Genomic DNA, 11,492 nt, shown 5'->3' on the forward strand with positions numbered 1-11,492 from the left:
CCGTGATTGTTAATGATAGACTTGATGAGAACCAATTGCGAAAATTGCTTGATGTGTTGAAACAACATGAGAAGGCTATAGGTTATAGTCTAGATGACCTTAAGGGAATAAGTCCCAACTTTTGCATGCATAGAATTCATCTAGAGGAAGACCATAGACCTACCATTCAACCTCAAAGAAGATTGAACCCCCACATGCAAGAAGTTGTCAAATGAGAGGTTATGAAATTACTTGATGCGGGAATCATATATCCCATATCGGATTCTTTGTGGGTTAGCCCCGTCCAAGTGGTGCCTAAGAAAGGAGGTACCACGGTAGTGACAAATGAAAAGAATGAACTAATACCCACAAGGAAGATCACCGGTTGGCGTATGTGTATTGACTATCGAAAATTAAACTCCGCAACAAGAAAGGATCATTTCCCCCTACCATTCATTGACCAAATGCTTGAGAGGTTAGCCTCCAACAAATTCTTTTGTTACCTTGACGGGTATTCGGGATTCTTCCAAATCCCTATACACCCGGATGACCAACATAAGACCACCTTCACATGCCCTTATGGTACTTTTGCATATAGGAGGATGCCTTTTGGTTTATGTAATGCCCCCGCCACTTTCCAAAGATGCATGATGAGTGTCTTCTCCGACTACCTAGAGACCATAATGGAAGTTTTTATGGATGATTTTAGTGTTTATGGAAAGGACTTTGACTCATGTTTACATAATCTTTCTCTTGTGTTGCAAAAATGTGAAGATGTTAGTGTTGGAATATGTGTCCTCCGACAATAATGCGATCACAACTGTCGATCATAATGATCACATGTTTAAGTCTCATTTTAAAGAATACATTTGGGAAGTATTTTTACTGTCAACTGGTCCACACATATCGGTAATGATTGGCTGACTAGAGTTTGACATTACTGTCGTGCGACGGTGGTGATCAGTTGATCCCCTAGGTCATACCTAAAGGATAATTTTCTTAATTGATCATTTAATTAATCGTATAACAATACGAGTTAATTAAATTACTTAAAAATTGATGGACGATTTTGAAAGTAATATTTACGTATCTCATTATAATCTGATTAAATCAGATACGGTCTAAGTAATCGAATTGTTTTATTACTTAGATGAAATTATTGTTTAAGGAAACAATTGCATTTGAATGAATAAATTATTATAAATACAAGATGTTGTGATTTATAATTGGTAAAATATTTTGGTACAAGTAATTATGAATTACTAAGTCGAGTTTTGTATATGACGTATTTTTATTAATGCGTTGATTTTTAATATGTTAAAGATACATAACAATTTTATGTGACATGTGACATATGACAAATTGACAATTTGACAAAGATAAAATGGAATCCATTTTATCTCTATATGGACCGAAACATTGGGGTGGTATTAACAATATATTATGTAAATTGAGTTAGTGGAAAACATGATCATTTTTCCTAAAGCTAGCCATGCAAACCTAGTGCCTCTTGTGAAGAGCACCAAGCTTATGCATTGGCCATTTTCCACCCCTCCTACCCGGTTTCCCTTGTAAAAGAGCCAAGGGTCTTTTGCTCTTTTTGGCTAACATTCACTACATGCAAAGTGTGTAAAAAATCATTCATTCTAATATCATCAAAATATTTTTAGAGAGATAAAAATATTTCTTCCTTCTTCTTCCTCCTCTTGACCGAAATTCCAAGAGGACAAAATATATTTTGGGTCATTTTTATTTGAATTAATATTGTTCTAGTATTAATAATATTAATTTTGTTAAGAGTACATCTTGGGTATTATTCCTTGGGAGGGATTCTATACTTGAATCCTTGTTCATCCAAAATTCGGAAAGCTCAAGAACAAGTGAGTAGAAGAACTCACTTGTGCCCAAAATCCGAAATATCAATGTATGATGATGATTTCTTCTTTATATCTTTTATAGTTTGCATGCATATGATCACCTTTTAATTTTATGACTAAAATTAAATCAACACATATATGAATATGTCAAGTTATGAGATATAGATTTCTAACAAACGGTATCAAAGTCTTGGTTGTTTGCATGCAAATCGGTTATAGTTTTTTCGAGTTATACAATTAACATATAAAACTTGTAAATTTGTGTTATTATGATATATCATGAAATAATTTATGCATGTTAAAGTTTCTGATCCTAAAATGTATTTAGGATATTTTGGTTAATTTATGGATTTTTATTGTTCATCTTATATAATAATGGCATTAAAAATGTGATTTTATGATTAAAATGTCATTTTCGGGCTAAAATTAGCTAAACTTCGAATTTTACAGTGGTTTTTGGATATGTTTTTACATATATTATTTTTAGATGACCTGTAAATGTTCAGATTTTTTGGAGTTTTTATGCTCGAAATATGGATTTTTCATGATAAAATCGAATTTAAATGAAAAATAGGTTAATATGAGAAATATTTCGAATCTGGTCATAGAAATTTAGTGTGTTGTCACATGCAATTTTACAAGATGTGTGTAAAATAATAGGCTATATTGAAGTCTTTATGCATGATTTATGAATTTTTGATGAAAAATAGCATAAATAGTGACTTAATTAGTGAATAATTGCTAAAACATACTCCATGACTAAGGAAAAACGGCATATGTTGCATTTTATTACCCATTTCAGATATAAAATTGAAAAGTTGATGAATTTATTTTTCCTCATGTTTTTATGATTATAATTAATAAATTCGATAAACCGCAACATTGTTTTTCCGATAATTTTACGAAATTTTAACCTAAGTTTTTTTAACATTATGAGTGTCATGGTATTTTTCCAGAATGTTCATAAGTTTAAATTTCAAATTTTGAATTTATTTGAACTTTTTGTGATTTATTTGAAGTTTGTAGCATTTTATTGTAATTTTGAGTCCATTAATGAACAATTTTAAGATATATAAGTTAATTATAGTCAAATGGTTAGTGGAGACTAATTTTGAGTCCTAAGTTGGTTAGGGTAATTAACTTGTGCATAAATATGAATTTATGTAATTATTGTGATTATAAAATGTTAAATCACGCAAATCCGTAAAAACCGTTTAATATACGATATTGGCTCCTTAAAGGCGATTTAGCATAAAATTGGGCATGTTCATACATATTATAATGCAGCATTTTATTTATGATTGTCATAATTTTATTTTATGTAATTTTTGAATTATGTAATTTTACTTAGTATGGCCTTAGTTTTTAATTGGTATTACCCGAAATGTATGGGAATATCGATTCGGTTGTAATTTATTGTGATCTCGTATGACCGTTTTATAATTTAATAGATTTATTTTATTTTAATTACATATGTATAATAGGAAATTATGTAATTTGTTATGTAATTTATTTATTTATTCCGGAGTTCCTTGAAGACGGTATCACTCAAGGAAGACGATTCATAAAGACGGTGTTACCTCGAGATGTGTGCCTCAACCGAAGTTCAAGGGACCAATGGAGTTGGTTTCCGAATATGTAATAGTTAATTAGATTTTCTATTTTAGGAAGGCCATACTAGGATTTATTTTTATGTTTTGCATTTTATTTATATGTTGCATAGATCGCTAAATCGCCATAACTAAAACATACATTATCATTTAATCGAGTATATCGACCGTGTCAATTACAATTATCATAGATTCACCGCTTTAGTTCACTTAAAACGTGATAGATAATAAATTGACATGATCTCTCGCTAAAATAATCAATTGAGACTTAGCCTTACCAAAAAGTAGAAACCATGAAAACCTATTTCGTGAGGGAGTGCACTCGGCCACACCAGGGTACAAACCTTGTTACGTAAGGGAAATGGGTGATAAATGTCTATCCACCAAATTCATGTTGATGAGGGTTTCATCGGCCGCACCGTGCCCAAATTAATGTGAGTTTGGATCATGGACCCATTTATTCGAAATTTGGATTGAACTCAACAAAAGTTTTTGATAAGGGTTTCATCGGCCACACCGTGCCCTTGTCGGATGTGTTTTGGGCTAAAGATAAATGTTAATGTAATTTTATCGACCAAGAGTTCTAAAAGTAGAATCGATTAAAGCGTTAATCCACCGAGTTATATTGATAAGGGTTTCATCGGCCACACCGTGCCCAAGTTGATATGAATTTGAGTCTTGGAATCATTTATAATAGTTGGGTAGAGGTCACTATATAAATGCTCATATCTTGTTTATTTACAAGTATGATATTAAAAAGACAAATGTTAATATTTCATTTTCCTCCATACTTGTAGTTCATTACAATGAATCCATCAAACGCTACCGCACCGATAACTATTGAGTCATACCACAATGTTTTTGACGACGTTTGCTCCAACAATGATTTCGACACTACTAGAGAACTTCATTTTGGGATAGGTTCGGATGGAAACCTTAACTTCATCACTTCTACTAGACCACCTACTACTACTACTAGATCTCGTGTGAGCCCGTCTCAGGAAGACCGCCTCATACAATCTATAGGATCTTTGTCTCTGGAAGATAAAGATGCCAAAACTAGTGGGAGCTCAAGCAATTAAGTTCTTGCTTCAAAGGGCAAAAAGTTCAAGAAGAAGGGAAAGAAAGTGAAAAACTTCAAGCAAGTTAATGATGAGTGCCATTATTGCTATGTCATGGGACATTAGCTTAGGAATTATCCCGTATATTTGCGAAATATAAGGGAAGGAATCATCGTTCCAAAAGGTAAAATTCCTAAGGAAATTTATGTTATTGATATAAATTATACTTCCACTACGACATGGGTACTGGATACCAGTTGCGGTTCTCACCTTTGTAATCATTTACAGGGTTTAAGAGACGTGAAGAGGCTTAGCAAAGGAGATGTGGATCTACGCCTTGGAAATGGAGCTCGAGTAGCGGCCGAATCCAAAGGAACTTATGTATTAGCTTTACCTAATGGATTTGAGTTGTATTTACATAATTGTTTGTATGTGCCTACACTCTCTAAAAACATTATTTCTATCGCTATGCTAGACATGGATGGATTTTGTTTTGTCATTAAGAACAATCGTTGTACTATTTCAAGGAATGATTTGGCTATAGGCCAAGCTTCTTCCATCAATGGCATTTACATTTTAGAAACCTCAAATCCAATTAATGATATTTATAACATTCAATCAAAAAAACTCAAATCAAGTGACCCAAATGAATCGTTCATTTGGCATTGTCGATTAGGTCACATAAACGAGAATCGCATCAAAAGATTAATTTCGACTAATGTGATTACACCATTTGATTTTCAATCATATGGAACATGCGAATATTGCCTTCTTAGCAAAATGACTCGAAATCCTTTTAGCAGTAAAGGGACACGAGCAAGTGAACTATTGGGACTCATACACACCGAGGTATGTAGACCAATGAGTATCACCGCTCGTGGAAATTATGACTACTTCATAACCTTCACCGATGACTTAAGTAGTTATGGGTACTATTTAATGAAGCATAAAAGTGAGGCTTTTGAGAATTTCAAAGAATTTCAAAACGAAGTAGAGAACCAAGTGAACAAAAGGATTAAGGCACTACGATCCGATCGTGGTGGAGAATACCTTAGCCTTGAATTCGATTCACACTTGAAAAGTCGTGGTATTATATCACAACTTACTCCACCCGGAACACCACAACTCAATGGTGTTGCCGAAAGGAGAAATTGAACCCTACTTGATATGGTTCGATCCATGATGAGTCAAACCGAGCTACCAAACTCGTTTTGGGGATTTGCGATTCAAACCGCAATTAGATCTTTGAATAATAGTCCCACAAAAACAACCGAAAAGACTCTATATAAGATGTGGACAGGAAGAGTTCCTAATATATCCTACATGAAAATTTGGGGATGTGATGTTTACGTCAAAACTAAGAACGACAACAAGCTTGCCCCAAGATCCGAACAATGCATCTTTGTAGGTTACCCCTTAACCTCTCGAGGTTACTACTTCTACAAACCTTAAGAAAACAAAGTGTTTGTGTATTGCGAGGCTGTCTTCTTAGAAATTTCTAAGAGACAGAGTGGGAGAAATTTTGAACTTGATGAAGTTCAAGAGCCACAAACCGAGGTAGAGACGCAAGAAGATATTCCTTCGTCATCTAGCACGGTTGTCCCTCCCCCTCTTAGAAGAACGGGCCGAGTTATTTGCCATCCCGATCGATATGTGGGACTTATCGAAGAATATGGAACACTCGATGTGTTGCTTATAGAAAGTGACGAGGCCGCTACCTACAAGGCCGCAATCTCTAGTCCAAATTCCTCCTTATGGCTTGAAGCCATGAAGTCCGAAATGGATTCTATGTATAAAAACCAAGTTTGGGACTTGGTAGATTTGCCTAAAGGGGCAAGACCTCTTCAATGCAAATGGATATTCAAAGTCAAGAATGGCATAGAAGGACATGATGATGTCTACAAAGCTAGGCTAGTGGCAAAAGGATTTACCCAAGTCCAAGGTCTCCATTATGATGAAACCTTCGCCCCCGTAGCCATGCTAAGATCCATACGGATTTTGTTAGCGATCGCCGCATTTCATGATTATGAAATATGGCAATTGGATGTCAAAACCGCTTTTCTAAATGGGCATTTAGAAGAGGAGGTGTACATGATACAACCCGAAGGTTTTGTTGACTCTAAAAATCCTAACAAAGTGTGCAAACTTAAGAGATCCATTTATGGTCTTAAGCAAGCATCTAGAAGTTGGAATCATCGATTCAATCACGTTATAAAGGAGAATGGTTTCACTCGAAGTGTTGAGGAACCTTGTTTATACATGAAATTTAGTGGGAGCAATGTTGTGTTCCTAATCTTGTATGTCGATGACATACTACTCATTGGAAATGATATTCCAATGTTGTCTTCTGTTAAGAAGTGGTTAGGTAACCACTTCCAAATGAAGGATTTAGGAGAGGCACAACGCATATTAGGTATTCGGATCCATAGAGATAGATCCAAGAGGATATTGGCACTGAGTCAAGAATATTATGTTGATAAGATTCTTCGACGGTTCAGCATGGACAAATCAAAAAGGGGTTTGGTACCTATGGTAACTGGGACTATATTGAGCAAGACTCAATCTCCCTCCGAACCCCATGATGTTGAACGCATGAAGATGATCCCTTATGCTTCCGCTGTTGGATCAATCATGTATGCCATGATATGCACACGTCCTGATGTCTCGTATGCCTTGAGTATGACGAGTAGATATCAAGGAAATCCAGGTGAGAGTCACTGGATAGCCGTCAAGAACATCCTTAAGTACATAAAAAGAACTAAGGATTCTATCTTAGTGTTTGGAGGAGACACCGAGCTGCGTGTTAATGGATACACGGACTCGATTTTTCAAACGGATAGAGATGACATGAAATCACAAGCTGCTTTCGTTTTCATGCTCAATGGTGGTGCCGTTAGCTGGAGAAGCTTCAAGGAAGCTGTAATTGCGGATTCAACAACAGAGGCTGAGTACATTGCAGCATCAGAAGCTGCCAAGGAAGCTGTGTGGATCAGGCAATTCACGGAAGGTCTGAGAGTAGTACCTACCACCAATGATCCCATCACTCTCTATTGTGATAATTGTGGGACGATCTTCCAAGCTAAAGAGCCAAAATCTAGTAATAGATCTAGACATATACTTAGAAAATATCATGTAATAAGAGATTTCATCGAAAGAAAGAAAATTGCGATTTGAAAGGTTGGGACGGATGACAACATAGCCGATCCGCTCACCAAGCCTTTATCGCAGGCCAAGCATGATGGGCATGTTGCGTCCATGGGACTTAAACGTGTACCAAGTTTTTGTTAGATTTTGAAATGAAATAAAAAGTGTTGTTTGTTCATGTTCATAATCACATTTGTCTTTTATCTTTTCTCTATACATTGTTACATCCAAACGGGTTGTAGTGACAATTGAACCCCGTTAAAGTGAACACGGATTAACATAGTATTTGCCCATAGTCACTTGTATGAGGTGACGTCTCGAAGTGACTAGAGTGTGATGCGATTGATGGCAAGTTCAAGTGCCATAGAGTCATGTGAGATGACTAGTCGATCACATAGGCAGACTGTTAGGAACACTTTGTCGGGCCTTATGACCGCTTATAGAGTTCTGGCAAATTTATATAGCCTGGTCGTGGCGAGAGCTACTATAGTATTCTAATGAGTCGATTCTTTTGACTAAAGACTATTCGCCTAAGATGGCACAGTTTCAGATTAACTTTGATTTGTGTTACTACGACCTTCGTAAATGGGGTCAAATGGGCATATTTTGGGTTATGATGGCTGTGGCTAGTCGAAGGTAATGAGTGCGATAGAAATTGTCCACCCCTAGTCAGGGTTATAACAATATCTCAGGGCCACTCGAGGAGTAATGAACTGGAAATGCGTGGCCACACTCGGAAGATATCTATGGTAGATAAATCCGGTCAATCAGTTATTCTCCAGATCGAGGAAACCACTCTCGATATGATCACTTGCAAGTACGACCTGAAAGACACCTTGCATTGAGTGGGAGATAGTAATAGGACAAGAAAATTGGTGACGCACACTGGTCGAGGACAAGTGGGAGATTGTTGGAATATGTGTCCTTCGACAATAATGCGATCACAACTGTCGATCATAATGATCACATGTTTAAGTCACATTTTAAAGAATACATTTGGGAAGTATTTTACTTTCAACTGGTCCACACATATCGGTAATGATTGGCTGACTAGAGTTTGACATTACTGTCGTGCGACGGTGGTGATCAGTTGATCCCCTAGGTCATACCTAAAGGATAATACTCTTAATTGATCATTTAATTAATCGTATAACGATACGAGTTAATTAAATTACTTAAAAATTGACGGACGATTTTGGAAGTAATATTTACGTATCTCATTATAATCTGATTAAATAAGATACGGTCTAAGTAATCGAATTGTTTTATTACTTAGATGAAATTATTGTTTAAGGAAACAATTGCATTTGAATGAATAAATTATTATAAATACAAGATGTTGTGATTTATAATTGGTAAAATATTTTGGTACAAGTAATTATGAATTACTAAGTCGAGTTTTGTATATGACGTATTTTTATTAATGCGTTGATTTTTAATATGTTAAAGATACATAACAATTTTATGTGACATGTGACATATGACAAATTGACAATTTGACAAAGATAAAATGGAATCCATTTTATCTCTATATGGACCGAAATATTGGGGTGGTATTAACAATATATTATGTAAATTGAGTTAGTGGAAAACATGAGCATTTTTCCTAAAGCTAGCCATGCAAACCTAGTGCCTCTTGTGAAGAGCACCAAGCTCATGCATTGGCCATTTCCCACCCCTCCTACCCGGTTTCCCTTGTAAAAGAGCCAAGGGTCTTTTGCTCTTTTTGGCTAACATTCACTACATGCAAAGTGTGTGAAAAATCATTCATTCTAATATCATCAAAATATTTTTAGAGAGATAAAAATATTTCTTCCTTCTTCTTCCTCCTCTTGACCGAAATTCCAAGAGGACAAAATATATTTTGGGTCATTTTTATTTGAATTAATATTGTTCTAGTATTAATAATATTAATTTTGTTAAGAGTACATCTTGGGTATTATTCCTTGGGAGGGATTCTATACTTGAATCCTTGTTCATCCAAAATTTGGAAAGCTCAAGAACAAGTGAGTAGAAGAACTCACTTGTGCCCAAAATCCGAAATATCAATGTATGATGATGATTTCTTCTTTATATCTTTTATAGTTTGCATGCATAATATCACCTTTTAATTTTATGACTAAAATTAAATCAACACATATATGAATATGTCAAGTAATGAGATATAGATTTCTAACAGTTAGTCTTGTTTTAAATTGGAAAAAGTGTCACTTCATGGTCAATGAAGGAATTGTTTTGGGTCACTTAATTTCGGAAAAGGGCATCGAGGTCGATAAAGCTAAAGTTGAGGTGATATAGAAACTCCCCCCTCCCGTGAATGTTAAAGGGGTGAGAAGTTTTCTCGGTCACGCGGGTTTCCATCGCCGTTTCATAAAAGATTTTTCGAAAATAGAGAAACCCCTCACTCAACTCTTGCTTAAAGATGCCCAATTCCATTTCACTGATGAGTGTGTTGAAGCCTTTAATAGAATCAAGGAAGCACTAATCTCAGCACCGATCATTCAACCTCCAAATTGGGAACTACCGTTCGAGATTATGTGTGATGCTAGTAACTACGCCGTTGGAGCGGTTCTTGGCTAACGGGTAGGAAGAGCTCTTCATGCCATCTATTATATAAGCAAGACTCTTGATCCCTTCCAAGTGATTTATGATACCACCGAGAAGGAGCTTCTTGCTATTGTCTATGCCTTGGACAAATTCTGTTCCTACTTACTTTGATCCAAGGTGATTGTATTTTCGGATCACCGTGCTCTCCGACATCTCTTGATAAAGGAGGCAAAACCAAGGTTGTTGAGATGGATTTTGCTTCTTCAAGAATTTGACTTGGAAATAAAAGACAAGAAAGGAGCCAAAAATGTAGTGGCGGATCACTTGTCAAGGATCCGGTTTCATGATGAACATGGAGAAACCCCGATCAATGACTCATTTCCCGACGATTTTTTTATGGCCATTCAAACACAACTTGAAAGGCACATCACCCCATCGTTTGCCGATTATGCTAACTATATTGTTGGAAAAGTACTCCCTCCAAATTTGAACCACAACCAAAGAAAAAGGTTCTTATTCGAAGTAAAGAGGTACTTTTGGGATGACCCAAACCTCTACAAGGAGTGCAGTGATGGGCTCTACCGGAAATGCATCTCTCAATGGGAAGTCCAAGGAATCTTGGAAGGATGTCACTCATCACCCTATGGTGGGCACCATGGATCAAGGAGAACCATTGCAAAAATTCTTCAATCGGGCTTCTATTGGCCTACAATGTTTCAAGACACAAGGGAATTCATCATTCATTGCGATGCTTGTCAAAGAACGGGGAATATCTCTTGGAGGAACGAAATGCCACAAAGGGGCATTCTAGAGGTGGAGATCTTCGATGTTTGGGGGATCGACTACCAAGGTCCCTTTGTGACATCCAATGGGAATAAGTACATCCTTGTGGCCGTAGACTACGTCTCAAAGTGGGTGGAGGCAATTGCCACTCCAAATGATGATGCAAAAACGGTCACTAAGCTCTTCAAGAAAATAATCTTCCCAAGATTTGGAGTTCCTAGAGCAATCATAAGTGATGGAGGAACGCATTTTCATGAGAAGAAACTTGCATCTCTTTTGACCAAATATGGTGTTCAACATAGAACCGGCTTGGGATATCATCCTCAAACAAGCGATCAAGTTGAAGTTTCAAATAGAGAGATCAAACAAATCCTTGAGAAAGTTGTGAACAAGACCCGAAAGGATTGGAGCACAAAGCTTGATGATGCTCTTTGGGCTTATAGAACGGCCTATAAAACTCCCATAGGAGCCTCCCCTTACAAGCTTGTCTA

The sequence above is a fragment of the Silene latifolia genome, chromosome X, assembly GCF_048544455.1.
Source record: "Silene latifolia isolate original U9 population chromosome X, ASM4854445v1, whole genome shotgun sequence".
In the NCBI taxonomy this organism is placed as follows: domain Eukaryota; kingdom Viridiplantae; phylum Streptophyta; class Magnoliopsida; order Caryophyllales; family Caryophyllaceae; genus Silene; species Silene latifolia.